The sequence below is a fragment of the Dasypus novemcinctus genome, chromosome 2 (genome assembly GCF_030445035.2).
Source record: "Dasypus novemcinctus isolate mDasNov1 chromosome 2, mDasNov1.1.hap2, whole genome shotgun sequence".
In the NCBI taxonomy this organism is placed as follows: domain Eukaryota; kingdom Metazoa; phylum Chordata; class Mammalia; order Cingulata; family Dasypodidae; genus Dasypus; species Dasypus novemcinctus.
In genome coordinates this window covers 37,955,927-37,976,259 of record NC_080674.1, presented here as the reverse complement: position 1 = coordinate 37,976,259, position 20,333 = coordinate 37,955,927, and the positions used below count along the sequence as shown (strand labels likewise).

The 20,333-nt window shown below is 43.5% G+C and overlaps 1 protein-coding gene across 5 annotated transcripts in view; it reads left to right on the top strand.

The window, feature by feature from the left end:
- Window positions 1-20,333, top strand: part of PRLR (prolactin receptor) — a 184,149-nt gene that overhangs the window by 41,084 nt on the left and 122,732 nt on the right. For 2 of the 5 annotated variants that reach the window (XM_058307698.2, XM_058307699.2), the window contains exon 2: window positions 17,786-17,836. The exons of 2 other annotated variants lie outside the window; for them this stretch is intronic. The gene's annotated coding sequence lies outside the window, so the exon portion shown is untranslated. Of the gene's footprint in view, window positions 1-17,785; window positions 18,276-20,333 lie in introns of all 5 variants that reach the window. One more of the 5 variants, XM_023587351.3, reaches the window with a different exon arrangement.

Here is a 20,333-nt window from a genome sequence, read left to right as displayed (position 1 = left end):
GAGAGGTGACAAATGTTTCAGTTGCATTTACTACCCAAGACATTGAAAGTTAAAGGCTGTAAAACTAAAAAATATTATGTGTCTGATAACTATTGGTTTGTTCAGATTTGTTTAAATCTTCATGGAGACAGTGGAAAAGACCTTGGAGTGCAAGCTGAAGTCAAAGCAGGACAGACAGGTCCTACAACTGTTTATATGCGTTGCTGATAGCATCAAACAGTGCTTGGGGCTGTCTTCTTACTTTGCATTTGGGTATCAGCTTCTTTGGAAGTCCAAATGTTAAATATACTCTTACAACCTGACTCAAATATTGTGGTTTTATAAATTATCTACTCTGTTTTGAACAGCTGTAATCCTTAAATACCTTACTAGGAATCATTATTTGTTAGAAATTCAACATCAGAGATTTACTGTGTGGGAGGAGGAGGAGTTACTCCAAAGTCTAGTAGCAGCAAATGGGAAGTCACAATAAGACATATCCAACAATGTAAATGAAAAACCTTTTTATTAACTAGAACTGCAACTACTATGCAAAGTACTGATCTCCTTTTCCCAGAAGTGCTTGACCAGAGATTAAATAACTAGTGAAGGGTGCTGCTAAAACTGGAATAAGGGCATGATGTCTGAGGCCTCCAAGTGTTCTTCCAGCAATAAATTATTATGAAATAATTCACAAGCACTTGCCTGCACAAAGATATTAGTAGTCCCTTTTCCCATACCACCCATTCCAGATAGAAAAGAATATTTGGTTCCCTTTTAAGAATTAGTCAACATTTTCATGGTAATTTTTGTACCTTTGAAATTTTCATATACATTGAATATATAGCAATCATAGAACTCTGTGTGTGTGTGTGTGTTTGTCAAACATCTTTAACAGTGTACATTAGTTCACCTTCCGTGTCTACAAGGTATAATAACATAGAGAGGTATTTCAGTGATTATATTGTTGATGAAAAATCTGGGCCCCAGGGTTTTCCCATGTACTTTCTGTTTCTGTTGCTTGTTGGTAACAGCCCTCTGAATAGAGTTGCTTGTTTTATAAGTGGACATTTTGTTCCATCTCAACTGCATGAAAATACTTTAAGGGCAGGAGTCAAGGTGCATATGGATAGCCTTCTATGAAGAGACTTTACGTCTTGTTTTGTTACTCTAGAATACACTCTTCGTGGTTCAAGATCCCTCTTCCTCCAACATAGCTCATAGTCAAGAAGCAAGTGTTCAGTTGATCTCATACTAGGATTTTAACACTCTTTTAGTTAAGAGGAAAATGAATCTGTGCACCACTTACATCTGGCAAAACATCTACATGTCCAAGTGTAGTAGGATATTAATAGGATAGGGCAAATTGATCACATTGTGGTGCTACTTGTACTGACATGATGGAAGTAAAATGCGCATGGCAGACTAAATAAACCATCCTTCCATAAATCATTTCTCATCTGGGTCAAACTGGTCCAGTTTGAGAAACTGGATCCAGCTCTTCTTGCCTCATGGAGACTGGATAAAGCAGATAAAACTCTGGATTGAGGCTAGTATTGGTTCATTTTCCTGTTGCAATGTTGAGAGACAGTGATAATGGTTTGGCTATACTCTGCTACAGTGACTAACAGAAATTTGAAGTCACCTACTTGGAAATAAGTTTACTTGAGGACTTGTGTCTGTGGTACAATTAATTCCCTCAGACTCTTTCTTTTGTGGCTTTCCTTGTATAAGAAATCTCACTCCAGGATCAACTACATATTTGGGGGTGGGCGATGGGGAGGGTGGCATGGTTTTTCAGAAGAATGGATCATGTTCTCACAAGTCACTGATTTCCCTAAGAACCATGTGACTTCTTAGAACTGCTCAAGTTCCTGAGGCATCTTGGAACCGAAGTTGGTGGACACCAGTAAGCTCACATCCTGGGACCAAGCCAACACAGGCCTTGTCTCTTTCCTTAAAGATTCACTTGTAACACTTGTTAGTCATTCTCCGGGCTGTTAGCTTAGGCAGGCACACATAAATTTTCGGCTGCCTTAGGCCCTTTCTCTTTTCCTGCTGAGATGCCCCAACACACTGGCCTATGCCAACTCTGGTGAAAATGCCATCTTCTTTCTTGTAGCTAATTATCACTTCCCTTCTTTCATCTTACTCCCTTGCCACAAAACAATGCTTGGCATGCTTATGCTACTCTTACTATGGTTTCTCAAGATGGCATCAGGAAAGTGAGCAATTCAGCTGGTATCTCTATGCAAAGTACTGATCTCTCTTTCCCCAGAAGTGCTTGACCAGAGATTAAATAACTCATGAAGGGTGCTGCTAAGCATGCTGCAGCTTCCCTGAGTCACAAAATATGCACCCACGTTTTCAGCCACTCTTGTGAGATAGAAGGTCCTTCAGAAACATACGTAATTGTGGAAGTAAGGTAGAAATAGAGGAGTTTTCCAGAAGGTAGATTGTTTTCTGAAACCTATATACTGCCTTTCCTTTGCAGAGCTCTTCCAGGGACTTTTTTATTTTTCATTCTACTCTCAAGATAGGTATTATTATTGGTCCCAATTTGAAGAGTTAAGAGACCAAGACAAAATAGTGGAGTGACATGCCCATGGCCACATGACTGAGGAGCAGCTAAGGCAGCCCTTGAAACCTGGTTTTCTTTCCTTTACTCATGGCTGATTTCCACTTTCCTGAAGGATAAACAACAACAACACCAATAGCAAAATTAATATAATTAATTATTTAGCATTTGCTATCTGGAAGAGACCTTTCTGATAGCTTTATATGCATTATTGCTTGTAATCTTCATAAATTTTGAGTACTATCATTATTATCACTATTTAATAAAGAAACTGGAGCTCAGAGAGCTTCAGTGACTTCAGTGACTTGGTAGAGGCAGAATTCATCTCCAGACTTTTGTGCTGAACTGTGAGATTTGCTAGTATCACATAACAAAGAATTTGGAGGAAAAAATAGGACTTTGTGAAGAGAGTCCCAAGCAAGAGGACTCTGAGCTGGGGGTCTGACCCTTCTCCTATCAATTTCTGTGATCTTGGGCAATTCCACTAACCTTTTGGATTGTTGTCTTCTTATTTTAAATGGTGGTGGTACGATCTGGCCTGAGAACTCACAGGAGAGATTGCAGTCAAGCTAGGCATGTAAAGGGTGCTTCTAAACTGGGGAGCACCATACAAAGGCAAGCTACCATTCTAAGTGTTAGAATGGGGACTACATCGCTAAGGCCAGCACTTCGCATGAGCAACCCTCCTCAGCTGCCAGGGCAACCTTATTGAGAAGAGTTTTATTCTTGGAGAATGTGCCAAGAGTATCTCCATTTCCTCACTATATGAAACCTCATTAAGTGAGATTAGGCTCCACTTTACAAAGAGTATATTATTCAATGCCCTCTTGTTGGCTGCTGAGCAAAACTAGTGTCCATCAGCAAGCCAAGTAAAGTCCCTGTCCTAAGGGTTTCATATTCTGAGAATAACTAGTCACTTTCTAGAGCAGATGGGGCTTCCAGAGGTCAGTCCCCAGGGCAGCTTGTATCCAAGATGCAATTGATTTGCTTTGTGTCCAAGGTCATGGCCATGATACAACCATGCTGGCACTGTTATTTATAGAGCACCTCCTCTAGGACAGATGTATTAACTATATTATTTCTAAACCCTACAATAGCCCTATGAGGTGGGTATATTCATCCCCATTTTACAGAGGAAGAAAATGAGGCTCTGGGACCTCATAGCTAGTAGGTTTCTGCCCTAGCCTTCCAGCGTGTGGTCTGAACAACTAGCCAATTTCACATTGCCACCCCTAATTCAATGCTACCTTTCTCACCAATCATCACAACTACCCTGGGCTTCGAGAGCCAAACAGGCAAGAAATCCTACACTTCCTAAAACTCACACTCACACCTTGGGCTGGGCCTGGGCTGGGGCCAGTCCCCCCCCCCCCCCTACATTTTTGACAATTTATCAAAGCTTTTGCTTGCCTTATATTCATTCAGTTCTAGGTTTCCATTAAGCTGTGATGACAGACATAAATATTTTGTGCATTTTGATGCCCCAGGGTACAACTTTGGAATCTGTGGAAATAAGGGAGAAACAAAGTAATATGTGGATTAAAATATACAAAATATTAACTTTCAGTCTCCTTTACAAGTCTATGGTCACCTTATTTTGGAATATTAAGATAAGTTATGTGGTAGGTAAAATATAAAGGGAGAGCTTATATTTTAGATGGTCTTTTTTCTCAATTTTTAATTTTTGGAGGAAGTTTAAAGAAAACTTTCCCTAAATTTCAGATTTTTTAAGGGAAATACATAGCTATAAATTTGACAAATTTTCTGTCATCACTTTAATCACAGAAGATAGCAGAAATCATTATAATTTCTAGCCATGTAATACCAGTACATGGATCACAACTCTTTATTCATGAAGATGGCATTTCTTTGTCATCTAGCCCAGAGTCATACTCACTTTCATGCTGGGGATATCATAACCTGAAAATGTCCACAAATTGAATGGCCTGGCTCAGGGGGAGATAGGAAATAGGGTCCTCATCAAATTCCACCTCTGTGGCTGATCTTGCATTTCTCCCACAAGCATTGCGTCATACTTTAAGGAGTACCCATACACTTGGGAAATGTACAAACCTCTATTTTCTTTTGGTGAGGTTGAAGGCCTAGAGTCCCATTTCTGCATGTTTCTCCTATTTGCACTGTTTCTGAATAAAAGCAGCCCTGTTCCTATGTTGAAGCTTCCTGCCAAGGGACCCTGGTTTCTCTGTGGCCAACTCTGTGGAGATCCAGAAATCCAGCCTGGCAGGGAGAAACAGCTGGGCAAGTGAACATACTCCGTTCACTTGAACTTTGCTGTTGTTCTTGCAAACAAGGCAGTGGTTGTGAGGTAGGAATCAAAACTTCAAGGGCTACAGGTCAGCTGGCTGTGGGAAGGCTTTAAGGTTTCTTGTCTGAGCCACTGTGAGGCTGCAAATGACCAGTATTGTAACCTAAACCAAGTCAGAGTTATATACTTTTTAGACGCTTTGAGAAAAACGAACAAAGGCGGAGAGGTAGAATTTAGTAATGAAAACAAAACAGGAAACCAAAAGAACATTTCTGTCAGCAGTCAAAACATTTTCCTGTTTAGAGAATCAGTGTCTCCTACTTAACCACAAATAACAAAAAATAAAATGAAATAAGATTAAGTTTACTCAGTTTAGTAAGGACAAGGAAACTGGGGTCAGGAGTTCACCCTCTTATGTTTGCAAAAGGAGAGTGGCAAAGAGAAATTGAAAATACCAATGTCATGTGAGGAAATAAAAAAAGAGAGAGAGACTTCTGTTAGCGTTCCACAGAAACACACACTTAGATGCCGAGAAAACCACTGAAGGTTATCAACTTTGCTGCTTCACCAGGGACTTGGGGACTGTGAGGGGGAGTTGGGGGGGTGTCTCATAGAACCAAGGACATGCTATATAAAGTGATCTGTTTGTTTACTTTGGCAAGTGTAAGATGACTTTACAAGCAATATTCTGAAAGGTCCCAGGGCCAGCACCATTTGAGCAGGAGAGAGGAGTCTTCCCAGGACAAGGCTTTTTGATTTCCCTACTCTCAGGACTGCACTCAGAGGGGCCCTGTAATATCTACAAGAAGATTAAAAACTGTGGCAGTATCACTGGCAAAATTTGTCAAGTAGAGCTAAATTACCCAGACTGCTGTTCTGTTGTTAGGGGATCTGGAGGAAAGCTGAGGAATTGAAGAGCTCTTAGAGAAATGGTCCTGCCAGCATCTACACTACAAAACTCCTGGGCTGTTCCAGCATCAGGTATTAGAGGCTGGTTTTCCCTCTCTCAGGATGGGCGTTGCTTCTTCAGCTCTGAGCCTCAAGCTTCCTTATGCCGTTGCATGCCCAAGAGGACCATCAATATGAGGGCTGATGCAGATCCAAGATGGCAATCCTAAGGGGACAGGGAACTTTACACCTTGGTTTCTTAGAGCTTTGCTCCAGTCTTCAGATTTACCAAAAGTGCATGCGCCAAGCACTCACTGGTAGCTGAGGCTTCCACGAGGGAGTGGGTCTCTGCTGCAGGCCCAAGAAGGCTCTCTGGAGGATATCCTGTGGGTCCTTCTCTGTCTCAAAGATGAATGGATGTGATGAGGAGACCCGCAGTGTCACCCACAAACATGGGTGACAGAAAACATGGGGCTGAATGAGTGGTGGCACCTAGGAAAACCAGCAAAAGCGACCTTTGGCTGAGCCTTAATCATTCACCTGAGTCCTGCCCCAGTCAGGTGATCCCAGACCTGAGAGATAAGGGAGCCTTCCCATGGGGAAGTGGCAGTTGAGCTGTCCTGGGGAAGCAGCCAGACTGGGGGAGGAGTTGGCCCTGTGGTTCAAAGGAGAAAAAACAAAACATGACTGTAGTTTCAAACACTCCCAGGGAGCCTGTGAATCCCACTCTTTTAGAGAAAACCATTTATGGACAGAGCTTGCTCACCCCTCTCCTTTCCCTGATCTTGACCTTTTGTTTCTCATCATGCCTGAAGTTCTTGGCCATTTGATTTACTTTGGATGAAAAATGTTGGGTCAGGAGGGAGCTTTTGCCCAGAACCTACAGCACTCTCTGATTGACACTGAGACCCTTTCTCTTGGGGAAGGCCATGATGCCAGAAAAATGCTGCCCCAAGCCTTCATCCTTAGTCAGTTCGCAAACATGGTGGAGAGTCCCTGCCAGTGGCTTAGGGCTGCTGCTGCCCCACCCCACTCACCCCCCAGGCAGGAGTTCCTTGCTGCCTGCTCAGCCATGCTCACGTGATAGCCCAAAAGGTCAAGGGAGCTGACTGCAGCAGGAACAATCTTCCCAAAGAGGCAGCCCAATGACCTAGTTTTCTTTTTCTGTGTTTACTCGCTGTGGCCCTAATCTGCCCCCTGCCCTGAATCCACTTACTTTCTAATTCCCAAGTGGATGGTATACCTACATTAAAGGTGAGACTCCTTTACCTTCAGGCTAAACAGGTCACAACCAAGCCAGTTTCACATTTCAGAGTGTGATTTTATAAGAACCTCCAAATAAACAGCAGGACTTCCCCCATGTACCATTGCAATGACTTCCTTTGATGGACAGGTCCATGGATGGTCAGAACACATTGGACATTTCTACTCTGTTTGGCTTCTTTCTTTCCTGTGTTTTCCTCAAGGAAACAAGGAATTGTTAGATATGTCACACAAACCTGATGTGTCTCCTGCAGAAACCTTGGTGCCCTTCTGCAAGGGGCGTGACATCCTGTCATGCTGGGGGAGGCAGGAGAAGAGAAAGCCACACCCTCATACCACCCCCTCCACTCCATGCCCAGGCCTAATCTAATAATCCTTAATGCAGCCAGGGGAGGAGGAGCTGTGACCTCCAAGAAGAGACCCTTGACACGGGAAGCTTAAAGGAGATTATCCTGAAGTTGTAGCTCAGAAGTTGTACAGCCATTCATTACCAAGCATTTATGGTGTACCTACTATGTGTCAGGCTCTACATTGGGTCCTAGAGAGGCCAAGGTGGATGACACTCCTACTGCAAAGCTTAGGGAGTTGAGAGTCCAGGATGTGACCCTGTCAACCAGTGAGGGTTCTCTGCCCAGGGCAGGTATCCCGTGGCCCCAGCTACTCCCTGCTGTGGATGGGGATGCTCCCCTTGCTGGCTTTTCCCAGAGGGAGGAAAAGATAAAGCACAAGGAGTGAGGGTGCAAAGAGGTGCTTCATATCAGGGGAGTCGGGATGTGGAAAATTCCTTCAAGGATCATCAACCTCCTTCCAAGTCTGAAACGTCCTAAAACATGCTTAATCTTATAGAAACCCTACTTCTCTATGTGTGTCCACATTCTGAGCAGGCAGACAATGCTTCCTTCAGAACTTTGAAAAAAGCAGGACTATTTTTTCATTCCCTTTACTTTATTTCTATTTAATTTCCTCTGTTCACTTCCTTTCCTTTTTACTTGCCACACACTTGTCACCTCCCTGCCCAGAAAATCCAGTGGCTCTTCACTGCCTGTAGGACTGAGCCCAAACTTTTCCGCTTGACTTTCCCTACATGGTGGGTTCAGTATATGACTATTGAAAATGGTATCAGAATGAGCCGCTCTTTTGGTTTTTATTGGTACCTATATTTCATAGGATTTGATGGACTGCTTTTTCTGGAAGCCTGAGGATTAGTATTTTCTTTCAATATCAGTGTTTACTTTTTGCTTAGAGCCTGCTAAAGATGAAGGCCTCCCCCCACCACCACCACCACCACCACCCCCACTCAAACCCAATTGACACATGCAGGAAAGCCTTGCCCTGACCCGAAGCTTTGGTGTTACCCCTAGCCTTTGGGACCATCTGGAAGCATGTCCTCATATTTTCCAGGAAAGGATTATCTTGCCTGCCCTATGCCCATAACTGAATGATGATAAAAACCCTCCCTACTTTAGTATGCAGATGAATTATTAACAGTGATTTGTACTTTTTAACCATGTCGTGAAAGAAAGAGAGTCAAATGTTCTTGTCAGTGTAGGGAAAGTAATGGAGAATGTCGTCTCAGGCCACTTGCCTCCTAAAACCTTCTAATAAAGATGCGGCAGACACCAGCCAGGAGTGTTCCCGAGGTCACAGGCTGCAGGAAGGCCACAGGTGAGAGACTTTGGTGACTTCTCACTTTTCTGCCTCTCTCCTTTCATCTTTCTCTGCTGGGAAAGGGCACAGGTGGTGTTACAATTAGGATATCAATGGAGGCAAAAAAAGGCCTTAGGGGAAGGACCTCCTTTTAACAAAAGATGGGTGAGGAGACAGGGTGTTTACTTAAAGGGCCCAACTTGGAGGCCTGCTTTTCACAGGAGGAGTTCAAAGGAGAAAGTATGGGCCTGGTCTGAGAGAGAAGATCAAAAGGTCAGTGTGATAGCACACTGGACCAGGCCATATGACAGCCCATTTCTGGGGGAGGCTGCCTTAGGGCAGACTTGAGAACTCTCCAGATCTTACTGGAAGGCAGAGGGAGGACAACCAGTGAGCTCTGAGGAGCTGCTGGAGCACATGCCTGGGTGATGCCCAGAGGTCTAGGCAGACTTTTTAGTGAAATGAAAGACAGAAGCAATGAAAAGCATAGACGAAGAGAAAGTAGTAAGTGTCACAGGATGTGAGAGAAGCAAAAAGAAGGAAGACTTTGGAGAAGGGGGGAAACAAGCAAGACAGATGGGCACAGAGGCCTGAACTGGGATCTATGGCAGATACTCAGTGGGAGAAGATGGCTCCTGGCTGGACCCAGCCAGGCCTTCCCTGCTCCAATAGATGGCAATTCCCTGTGGGCGAGCACCATGTCTGAACACATTGTATGCACCCAGTCAATATTTATTGGACAAACAGATCCTCCAAAGCCTTTTCTAAAGGGCAGGTTTTCCCAGTCACCTAAAGATCAGGAGGCCACAGCCCCTAAAGTTGGCAGATTTGAGCTGGTCCCTTGCCTGAACCCTCCATGGCACAGGGCAGGGGGAAGCTTGCCCAGGTTATTCACGCCCTCAGCCAGGAACACATCTCTTCTGCCACCATCTGCACCTGGCTTGTGAAAGTGTGTGGACAGAACAAGAGCCAAGCTGAGGGGAGGCAGGAAAACCAAGGGAGAGTCGTGACCATGTAATGTACCAGGTAAAAAGGCATTTTCGCCTCAGGATGGGAATCCATCCTTTCATGCACTCATGTTTCAACCCAATCAGGAGGCAGCAGAATTAGGCTCAAAAACCTCTGTGGACTGAGAAGAGCAGGCAGGGTGATTCAGGTGTTAAGAACCAGCTGGGAGATGAAGATCAGTCTTGGCCTCTGGATCTCGCCTAGGGGCAGAGAAAATCTGTGCAGCCACAGAAGCATCCCCAATGCACTGACATGGAACGGTGGGAGCCCAGCCAGCTGGATACAGCTAACAATCCAGCTGATGAGTTGGCTCAAAATTGCTGGAGCAATGAAAATCTTCCAGTTAGAATTTACCAGCTCCATGGTGTTCCCTAGGCAAAAGAGCTTACCCTCCAGGTCTGCAAGGTCATGTTCTCTCCCAGGGGGATGGTGCTGGCAGTTTTGGTACCCATATGATTTTTTCTCAATGTGATACAAAGGGTGAATGAGCCCAGTAGGATGATGAGGTTATTTTGCTTTTGATCTGTTCATATAAACCCATGTTTGTGCTCCTGTGAGCTACACAGTCAGCATGAGGGCAGAGAGCTCTTGGGACTTTCTTGACAGGGGAAAGAACTTGGGCAGCTTTGCCTGAAGGCTAATTTGCAGGGTGAGGCAAATCCAGAGAGACACATTTCTCTCCTTGTCCCCACTGTTTTATAATTAGGATAGTTGAGAGTGACCTGGTAGTTAATTAAACACAGAGTAAAGACAAAGGTATTGGGTTGGGAAAGGAGCAGCTGTCTTCCCATCTTGAAGCCTCCTAAATGACAGAGGGAGGATGTGTCAGTGGGAAGACGGCCTAGTGTTGATTCTATATGCTATCAAGGCATTGGCCTCATAATTCTTTCAATCACAGGGGCAGCAGAAATAGCTCAAGCAACCTCCATGTAACCGGAAGGGCAGCAGGGAAGGGTTAGATTCAAATCACTGCACAGCGTTAGCCTTAGGAACAGCTGGCCTCCCCTAACACATCAGCATCTGGCCACTTCTGCTGCAGCTAGCTGGTCCCTGGGGCATTTCTCAAACATAGGGCCCCCAGAGAGGAGCAGAGTCCCCACCCCTAAGTTATTGCATCTAAAAATTTCAATGAGAAAGGTACAGTTTCTGTGTTTCACCAGATTCTGCTATTTGAGTGCTAACCAGAACAGAATTTTCATTTTGTTTTCTCACTCATTTGCATGTAGCTTTGTGGAAGAGACTGCTCATGGAAATTCAGGGCAAAATCCAGCTACTGGTAATAGTGGAGAGTAAAAGCGAAAGAAGTGGGCACAGTTATTTGGTCTGAGAATATGAATCATTCACCATGCAAATCCCCTCGCTCCCTTCAACCATTCACACTTTCTCCCTTGCTTTCAAGAACATTTTCTAAGTGTAACTCCTTTTATCTTAAGCTAAGCCCTTTCTTCCCACCCATCCTGTGTTTCTCAGCCACAGACATTGGAGCACATTTAAATACCCATCCATAAAGGGTCCCCAGGAAACTGGGAGGTAGGACGGCAGAGCACAGAATGGAGAATGGCATGCACAGCCACCATAGGGAGCCCTCAGTTTATGGGTAGGACACAAATGATAGCCCAGAGTCATGCCTTCCTTGTTATAATATTAAAATTACAGCTCATTCATTCTTTCATGTATTCTCTCAGTGACAGTCATTTGAGTTCCAGCTATGTAACAGGATAGGCCTTGGAGAGGTAAAGATGAATGAAACATAACCCTTGTCCCCAAGAAGCTTGTGGAAGAGACAGGCACATGGACCAATAGTAGTGATGATGCTGTGATGAATTCTATGGTCTGGAGGGACACCAGGGAAATAGGTCTGCCTAAGAGGGCTCTGGACCCCAACTGGGCTGATCTGGGAAGGAAGCCTAAGGCATTAATACCTGAACTGAGTCTTGAAGTCAAAGTTCATGAGGGCTACCCCATGCCCTCCTCCTGCTGTAGGAACGAAGGCACTAAGAAAGCCTGGTATACTTGAGAAATTAAGGTTTGAAGTGGCTGGAACTGTTGTGGGAGAAGTGAAACCTGGGGTGGGAAGGCAGAACCAGCTCAGAATGGACTCTGAGGTCAGGTAAGAAACCTGAGGCCAGGGAACATTTTGGAAGGACTCCAGACAGAAAAGATGTATAATCAACTTTGCATTTGCAAAGGGAAAGTTCTGGCTGAAATGTGAAGAATAGTTTGGAGGGGACAAGAGTCACAGAGAACACTCAGGAGATTATTACAATGAAATATGCTGGAAGTGATGCTCCTTAGAAGTCTCTTTCTCCATACTTGTCCACCTCATACTTCCTGTCAGAGGCGAAGGCAAGCAAGTGAGAAAGGTTTTCATGAGTTTTTGTGCTGTCAGTGACTACAATGGCTTTGTTTTACAGTCATCATCATGTAACATCACCTTCATGTAAATATTTTCTCCTGAAACTGGCTTATATTTGTCTGATACCTGTGCCTTCCCCACATTTGCCCCATCAGGAGACGCAGGCATGCAGCTGCCAAGACTGCTCAGTGTTTGGTTACAAGCAGAGACACTTGTAATGACATTTGTGCTAGTACAAGGTGGCAGAATAAAATGGGTTAAACTACCAGGGAAATAACAACTTTGACTAAGGAGGCCATTTATTCATTTCTCATAACTGAGCAAAAGTTAAGCTTTGTTTCAAAGGAAAAGCAGTCAATTATTGAGGCCAAACAAAATAATGTTGAAATATTGTAGTTCAGAGGGCAGATTCTGGACCAAATCGCCTGCCACTTGTTAGCTTTAGGGCACTGAGGAAGCACTTAATCTGTCTGTGTCTCAGTTTGCCTGTGTAATGTGGGATGATTATATTGCCTACCTGATAGAGCTGTCAGTGAGAATTAAGCAAGTTAACTCTGATAAAACACTTAATAGTGCCTGGCACTTAGGAACCTCTCAGTAGCTATTTGGTTATGCTAGGTATAAATAAAAAGCTCCCAGCTAAGTGGAAGGAAGGTTGAGATTCACCTGGTTTGCACAATTATGGCCTTACCAGTTATGTGCAGCTTGTATCTTTTTTGAGTGGTCAGGGCTCATGCCATACTAGGTGTGATGAGAATTTCATGTGTCAGCTTGGCTAGGTTATGACATACAGGTTATGGTCAGATAAGCACTGGGCCGGTTGTTTCTGTGAGGGTATTTCATGGATTTAAATTATTAGTCAGTTGATTGTACTCAAGGCTGACTACATCTACAATCAACATAGGGGATTGCCTTTAGCAATGAGAGAAGTCTTCTCATCCAATCAGATGAAGGCCTTAAAGGAGTCAGAAAGAAGAATTTCTGTCTACTCCAGACAGTCAGCTTTTACTGGGGAATTCAACACCACCTTCATCAGAGCTTTCAACTTGCAGCCTGCCCTACATAATTTGGACTCACCAATCCCCATGGCCACATGGCCATTTCTTACAGTAAATCTACTAATATTTTTATCCTGCCCATTCGGTTTCTCTGGAGAACCCTGGGTACTATACCATGTAAGTATTTTGAATAATACTCCTGCCTAAAAGGTGCACAATAAGAAGGGCTGGACCTAGCCAGGTCGGGTGTTTCTCTCTCCTTCTCTAAGTTGTATATAGTGTACAGTGCCACTAGTCCCCAAGGGGGGGAACCTACCATTTATTTTCCAGAAGAACTGACTAAGGCCCTGCCCTCCAGATGAGCCCTCTAAAGCTGGCCTCCCTGTCTATGGTTCACCCATGTGGGCCCATGCCAGGCCACAGTGCCTGAGAAACAAAGCTTACTAGAGTATGTCATAGATGGGCTGCCCCAGGCTGCCTGGGAGAGCACTGACATGAGCAAAACTGTTTGTTCACCTCAGCTCACCTTAGAATCAGCCCTTTAAAAACAAATAAGGTGTGCAGGAGAACCAGCAAGATGGGGCAGAGTGAGGAGCTCCTAGAGTCAGCTCCTGCTACAGGGCAGTTAGCAAACACCCATAGCTCTCTGGAGCTAGCTGAAGCACCTGTTTGGGGGCTCCAGGAGACCAAAAGAGCATCCTGCAATGTCTTTGGGGGAGTGGAAAGAGGAGACTGCCCATCTGCAGAGAAGACTAGTAAGTAGAGTGCTCCACGCCGCGGAGGTGAATGCCCATCCTCCACTGGAGGCACAAGCCTCCTCAGGAGTTGTTCTGCAGCTGGAATGGAAAGCTCCACTTCCCCAAAACAGGAGAGGAAGAGATGGTTGGCCACCAATTTCAACTATGATGAGGAAATTCAGTGGACTACAGTATAATCCTGAGAAGAGCTAAAGTTTGAGCCTGTCCAAGTCAGAAAGAGGCTGGGAGCTGCCATCTTAACTCCATGCCTGGCACGAGGGGAAGCGGGATGGACTGAGGATCCCAGTGCTGGTGGGGACTGACTTCTTTCCATCCAGATCATATTGCAGCTCTAGCCAAAGCCACAGTGCCACCTTCAGCAGGGAGGAAGCTGCAGGGACCTCTCTGGGAAATTACTGGCCAACCCGTGGAGGCCAGTGATTACCCTACTCTGGCAGTGGGAGCCACCCCAGGGGCTATTTTGGGCTGAAGTTGGAAGTTCCATTTCCCAAAAATGGGGGAGGAGGAGACAGTTGGCTGCCAATTTCGGCTACTGATTGGTAGACTCGGCTAGCTAAGAGATAAGCCTGCGAACAGCTGGGGTGTGAATCTGCCCAAGTCCAAAAGAGGCCAGTGGCTACCATTCTGACTATGTCCCCAGCCTGAGGGGAAGCTGCACTGACTGAAACTCTGAGTGTCAGCAGGAACCAGTTTCTTTCATGCAGATCAGCCTGCAGCCCTAGCCTAGGCTTCAGCCCCACCTCTGGTGGGAAGAGGCTGAGGAGCCCTACACCAGCCTATACAGGTAAGTGCAGGTAGCTTTGGCTGGCATAGACTGAAAATCAGAAGTCTACCAGGGCAACTGCAGTCATCTTGGACCTACACTCCATAGATTGCTGCCAACACCTGCAGCTCCATCCCTGCCCCAGGCAGGGGAGAAAGGGATGTGAAGCTTCATCAGTCTCTCTGGGCAACTGCGGTCTAGGCCTACAGGTGGATTATCCCACATAGTTGTGACTCTGTGCCTACCCCTGGCAAAGGAGAAAGTTGGAAGAAGCTTCATTGGTACCTGGCACAATGAGGGCAATTGAGCCTTCACAGCTTACAGCAACCAACTATGTGCTTGGCTCCTACTGCACAACCAGCAAGGGAGAAGGGATAGGAAGCCCTAAACTAAAGAGAAAAGCTGCACCCAGAAAAAATACTCTAGTAAGCCAGATGCCAAGACACCAAGAAAAATTTACAATCCACACCAAGAAACAGGAAGCTATGGCCCAGTTAAAGGAACAAAATAAGCCTCCAGATGACATAAAGGAGTTGAGACAACTAATTATAGATGTTCAAACAAATCTCCTTAATAAATTCAATGAAATAGCTAAAGAGATTAAGGATATTAAGAAGATATTGGATGAGCACACAGAAGAAATTGAAAGCATACATAGAAAAATAGCCGACCTTATGGGAATGAAAGGTGCAATCAATGAAACTAAAAAAACACTGGAATCATATAATAGCAGATTTGAGGAGGCAGAAGAAAGGATTGGTGAGCTTGAAGAAATGGCCTCTGAAAGTGAACATATAAAAGAACAGATGAAGAAAAGAATGGAAAAAATTGAGGAAGTCTTAGGGAACTAAATGACAGCAAAAGGTGTGCAAACATACATGTCATGGGTGTCCCAGAAGGAGAAGAGAAGGGAAAAAATGCAGAAGGAATATTTAAAGAAATAATGGTAGAAAATTTCCCAACCTTACAGAAGGACATAGATATCCATGTCCAAGAAGCAAAACGTACTTCCATCTGAAAAAATCCAAATAGACCAACTCCAAGACACATATTTATCAGAATGTCAAAGGCCAAAGATAAAGAGAGAATTCTGAGGAGCAGCAAGAGAAAAGCAATGCATAATATATAAGGGATATCCAATAAGATTAAGTGCTGATTTCTCACCAGAAACCATGGAGGCAAGAAAATAGTGGTATATATTTAAGATACTACAAGAGAAAAACTTCCAGCCAAGAATCTTATATCCAGCAAGACTGCCTTTCAAAAATGAGGGTGAGCTTAGAATATTCACAGATAAACAGAAACTGAGAGAATTTCTAAGCAAGAGATCAGATTTTCAGGAAATACTAAAGGGTGTGCTAGAGCCTGAAAAGAAAAGACAGGAGAGAAGGGCCTGGAAGAGAGTCTAGAAATGAAGCAATAAAAGTAACTAAAAGGTCAAAAGAGTGGTGAAAATAAAATATGACAGATAAAACTCAAATAGTCAGGAATAAACTTAATGATGTAAAGCACTTGTATTTAGAAAACTGCAACTCAATGTTAAAAGAAATTTAAAAAGCCCTAAATAACTGGAAGAACATTCCATGCTCATGGATTGGAAGACTAAATATCATCAAGATGTCAGTTCTACTCAAATTGATATACAGATTTAATGCAATCCTGATAAAAATTCCAGCAGCATTAAAGAAAAAATAAATTTATTTGGAAGGATAAGAAGTCCTGAATAGCCAGAAACATCATAAAAAGGAGACGTGAACCCTCATCTCCAGACTTTAAATCATAATACCTACCTATAGTGGTAAAAACAGCATGGTACTAGCCTAAAGACAGACACACTAGACCAATGGAACCAAATTTATGGTTCAGAAACAGACCCTCACAGGTATGGTCAAGTGATTTTTGACTAGCATGTCAAAGTCCCACAGCTCAGGCAGAACAATCCATTCAACAAAAGGTGCTGAAAGAATTAGACATCCATAGCTGAAGGAAGGAAAGGGACCCCTCTTACACCTTATCCAAAAATTAACTCAAAATGGATCAAAAAACTAAAAATAAAAGCAAGAACCATAAAACTTCTAGAAGAAATTGTAGGAAAATATCTTCAAGACCTGGTGGTAGGTGGTGGATTCTTAAAGGAGATTAGAGGAGGACTGAGTGGCCTAATGTATGTAGAAGTTTTAATTAGCTTTACTGTAAGGGTATAGAAATGTATAGAGTGGATGGTAACACACAGTGAGTCACAGCTAGTTTATAAATGGAGATATGACTGAAAATGGTAGTCTGATTATATAAATGCCAATTGACAGATGCTGGAGAATAATCTAGGAAGTGGATAGCACAGTAAACCAAGAGGTGGATGCGAATTGTGGTTGATTGTACAGATGCAAGAGTGTCCTTTGTTAGCTAGAACAAATGTATATCACTACTGCAGGGTGTTGGGAATGTGGAAAAGCATGGGAAAAATACAGCTGGAGTGACCTATGGCCTGTGGTTAGTACTAATAATATAATATTCTTGCATCTATGCGAAAGATGTACTGTGTTGATACTGAGGCAGTAAGAAAACTGTGAGCCAAGTGTACACTATGGACATGGTAACAATCAGATTATATTATTTTATCTGTAGCATATGATGCGCCACATTGTGGTGTGTTGATGGAGGGGTGTTGTTTGGGAATTCTGCACATGTGCATGATTGTTTTATAAGCTTACAACTTCTGTCATAAAAAAATATATTTAAAAAATAATAGTAGGGTGGGTTGGGTGGGGGAAAAACACACCAAATGTAAGATAAGGACTATGACTAGTAGTAAGATTTTAACAATATTCTTTCATAATTTGTAACAAACGTTTCATGACAATTCAATGTGTTAGTGGAGGGTTGATGTATGGGACCCCTGCATGTTTGCTTTGTAAGTTCACAACTTTTACCATACACTTAATTGTTTATGTTCATTCTTATATAAATGATATAAAGATAATAATAGGATTGGTTAGGGGAAAAATACTTTGTTTAGTAGCAATATTTTGACAATGCTCTTTAATTATTAGTTAAAAAGGTTTAAAAACAATGCAAGTTATTGGTGGTAGGGTGAGATGTTATATATGTTTGTTTGATGTTATATATGTTTGTTTTGTAAGCTCACAACTATTATACACTTATTGTTTATGTATGTTTATGTATGAATGATATATTTTAATAAATTTTAAAAAGTAAAATAAAATAAAATAAAAAAACAAATAAGGTGTGCTGATCTTTTGCATGTATGGTTAAACCATCAGGTGGCCCAAAATGAATTCAAGCTGAAGAGGAGTAAGAGGAAATATCAGGAGGTGAGATGCTGAATTTAGCAAGAGCTGGACCCAGAGCCTCTTTGTGGAGATCGCTGGACATGGCAAGGCTCTTCTGCGTGGTCTGAGCCCTGACAGCTCTTGATGGCTGCCCCAAGTGACTGCTGGGCAGGGAATTGAAGAGGCAATGCCTGCCTGGCAAGGGGAATAGTTGATACATTAGGCCAACGTCAAGATGAGCTAACAATGGATTGATATATATATATAGTCCCAGTTGAGGAAGAGACTGAGAGAGTTGTTGTTCACAAAGAGGTTTGGATGGAGTTGACTTTGGTACAGACTGGCATCCCATAATCCTCACCCCAGAAGCCTTGTTTCCCTGCTCTCCAAGGCTAGCAAGTAAGATTGGATTCAACTGAGCTTTTTCATTAGCCCCTTACCTCCAAGACTCTCTTCTTCCTGCTGGAGTTCCTAGTAAAAGGTAAACAAGGAGGCTGCTGAACTCCAGTAGAAAATACCCTGGGCTAGGCAGTCAGGATGCCTACTCTGATTCTCGCTGTCCCAAAGCTGTGTGCCCTTGGATAAATGGTTTAACCTTTCCAGGATCAGTTTCCTGATCTATTATTGGAGGGCTTTGAAGTCATGAAAGTTGTGGCCTCTTCCTGCCGAGAGGGATCTTAGGAATCTATTCCATTCCATTTCACAGAAAAAAAACCTAAGGCTGAGAAGTTAAGTGACTTGCTTATGGTCACAGAGCTAATGAGGGCAAGGACCCTAGAACCCAGTGGCTTGACTCCCGCCTGGGACCCATTCCATTTACAAGAACAACCTCCCTTCTGTTTAAAGTGTCAGGGTGCTTGCATTTACTCTTCAGACCAAGAGAAGATATTCTTCCACCCATTTAGCAGATAACGAAACTGGCTTGCCCAAGATCCACCAGCTACTTAGTGGAGGAGCCAGAACTTGGGATTCCTCATTTCTCACTCTTCCTGCTGCACATCAGTTTTTTCCACTTACCCTCTAAGTAAGTGATAGTCCTCATAAGTCTCTTTATAAGGAACCCTGCTTTATGTTGGCACCACCTCCAGCAGGAGCAAGGATCTGATGCCTGAGAGTAGGCAGGCTCATCATGGGGGAGAGAGGGAAATATGGGGGCATAGGAGACAGGCAAGCAAAAATACTTATTCCAGATAGCTGCAGAGAAGTAGTATTCATCTTCTCAGTTTGAACTACTTTTCAGTGGATGGAAAAGATTTTTATAGAAGACTATTTTGCACATCTGGTACTAGAAATTTACTGTTTAATCAAGTGTAGAGCAAATCTAGTGAGGCCAGGTGCACCCTGGCACATGTGGGGTGACAGCTGCCTCTACTCTCCTGGCAAGGCTTTTATACTGGCCCTCCCACTCTCTTCATTCACCCCATCATCCCTAATTTAGAGCCCAGGTGTACTGGAACACAGTACCTGAGTAGCACCAGCACCTCTCAGGGTCTTTGGAGAGCAGCTGCTTCCTCTGGATAAACTGAGGCCTCAATGCCTCCTCTGGGGGAAGAAAAGACACCCTACCAGGGGCAAGTCTTGATGAGTGCCAGGTCAATGTCAAGTTGGAAGAGAACCACAAGGGGTGGTTATTTGGACTCTTTTTTTTTTTTGCAGTCCATTAGAAATGTAATCTCAACCACAAATGTAATTTTTAATGTTCTGGGGACTAAAAGGAAAAAGTGAAATTAATTTTAATAATTTTTATTCACCCCAATACATCCCAAATATTATCATTCCAAAATGTAATAATTTAATGAAATATTTTACATTCTTTTTCATACTAAGGCTTTGAAATCCAGCATGCATCTTGCACTTACAGCACACCTCAATTTAGACCAGCCACATTCCAAATCTCCAGGAGCTTCAGGCAGCTAGTTGGCTACCATAGAGTACAGATGGGTGAGACTACCAAGGCTCAAAGAGGCCTTGACCTATAGGTCTCTGAGGTCCCGTCCAACCCTGAATTCTAACAAATCAGGGGACTGATATGACTGGGGAAATGTTCAACCTGCTCCCAATATTCTGAACAGAAACAGATGCAGCAAAATACCATCAGAGCTCCCCACCTTCCCCTTTACCACAAGACTCAACAGGCTAGGATTAGAGCTTCAAAGACACCTGGTCAAATTCAGAGAAACCTGCTGGAGCTCCTTGAGAAGCCTCCACCTGCAGTTCTCAGCAGTGTGTTTGTAGAAATAGAATCTCTGCCCTTCACCGGCATGACTGCCCCTGCTAGGTATTCCAGAGTTAATTATTAACAACTAGGCACGTTCATAGGTCTTCCTGTGAGGCATGTGTATTTTCTAGGAGCATGTTTCTGTGAGGACTTTGCACCCATTGAGTTCCTCCTCAAGGCCCAGGACAGACAGACAAATTAATTCAGTTAGAAGAGATTTAAGCCTAAAACCTCAGGAAATTCAATGAGAAGTTTTTTCTATTAAAGTGGACTTTCCTAGTTGATCTCTCAACCAAACATATTTTGAGAGAATAAAATGGC